Raw genomic sequence first — 1827 nt, 5'->3', positions numbered from 1 at the left:
GATGTAATTTGATGGAAGCGGATTTCTTTGACAAAGAGACCTAATTCAGTTTCAATTGATCAATGATGGACAGAAGCAGCTACACCCAAAGGAAAAAAAAAAAAAAAAAAAACACTGGGAAATGAATGTAAACTGTTTGCATTTTGGTTTTTCTTCCCGGGTTACTTCTACCTTCTGAATCCAATTCTCCATGTGCAACAAGAAAACTGTTTGGATCTGCACACATACATTGTATCTAGGATATACTAGGACATATTCAACATATATAGGACTGCTTGCCATCTAGGGGAGGGGGGGAAGGGGGGAGGGAAAAATCGGGACAGAAGTGAGTGCAAGGGATAATGTTGTAAAAAAAAAATTACCCAGGCATGGATTCTGTCAATAAAAAGTTACTATAATAATAATAATAATAATAATAAAAAAGGAATTGTCAAATAGTCCCAAGCACAAAAAAAAAGTTCTTGAAAGAACTTCAAAAGGACTTTAAAATCAAAGAAGAGAAATTCAGAAAAAGAAATTAGAAGAAAAAGAGATCAATCCAAGAAAAATGAAAAGGAAGTCAAACAAATTGAAACAGAGAATCAAAAACTCAAGGAAGAAAATAATTCCTTGAAAACTAGAATTGGGCAAAGGGAAGCTAATGATATTCCAAGACACCAAGAAATAGCAAAACAAATTAAGAGAATGAAGAAATAGGAAAAATGGGAAACATCTCATCAGAAAAACAACTGATGTGGAGAACACAGAGGAAAAAATAACATAAAAAGTCAGATTACCTGAAAATAATGATTAAAAAAAGAATCTTGATACAGTATTATAAGAAAATACCAAGTAAAATTGCCCTGAAGTTCTAGAACAAGAAGGCAAAACAGAAATAGAAAAAAAAAATCCACTGCTCACCACCTGAAAGAAATCTCAGGAGGGAAACTTATAGGAATAACATAGCCAAGTTTCAAAGCTCCCAAATTAAGGAAAAAATATTAGAAGCAAAAAGAAAAAAATTTTAAAAAATATTTTGGAGCTACCATAAGGATTAAAGAAGACCAGCAACTAGTACATTGAATAACTGTAGATCTTGGAGTGCTACATTTTATAGAGCAAAAGAGCCAGGGCTACAGCCAAGGGTAATTTATTCAGCAAAATTCAGTATAATCCTGAATGGGAGAAAAATAAAAAAAAAGGACATTTAATGAACTGAAAGTCATTCAGGTTTTTGCGACAAACTTCTCAAAATTTAAGGGAAATTTTGACATTTAATATTCAGGAGAAATATAAGGTAAATTTTAGAAACTAATTATAAGGTACTCAATAAGGTCAAACTTTGTATATATGAAAATACTAGCGGTACTCTTAAAATTGTCTTCATTATTTGAGTAGTTTGAAAGGATCTGGCTGGACTGAATATGATGGGAATGATTCTTGAAAAAAAATAAAACTGTAGGGAGAGATAAAAAAGAATAATTATCTCATATAATTAAGGCATAAAAGGAAAAAATTCATACAGACAAAGCTAGTGAGGGGAAGGTGGATAGTTCTGGAATCTTGCTCTCTTTGGGAATGAGTTAAAGAGGAAACTGTGCGTGTGTGTAACATATCTAGAAGTATATAAAATCTTCTAGATTCAGAAAGACATAAGAGGGCAAGGGATGGAGGGGACTCAGAATAGATTAAAAAACAAGAGGAGAAGGTACATAAAAGTAGAGGAGTAAGAAGAGATAGGTTAAACAGGGAAAAGAACAGTGAGGGAAAATAGGAAGGAGGAAAATACACAACAAGTACTTGTAGCTTAGAATGTGAATGGGATGAATAAAATGAAAATGGATAGCA

The sequence above is a fragment of the Sarcophilus harrisii genome, chromosome 2 (assembly GCF_902635505.1).
Source record: "Sarcophilus harrisii chromosome 2, mSarHar1.11, whole genome shotgun sequence".
In the NCBI taxonomy this organism is placed as follows: Eukaryota; Metazoa; Chordata; class Mammalia; order Dasyuromorphia; family Dasyuridae; genus Sarcophilus; species Sarcophilus harrisii.
The sequence above is the reverse complement of the archived record's forward strand: the minus strand, read 5'-3'. Positions refer to the sequence as shown.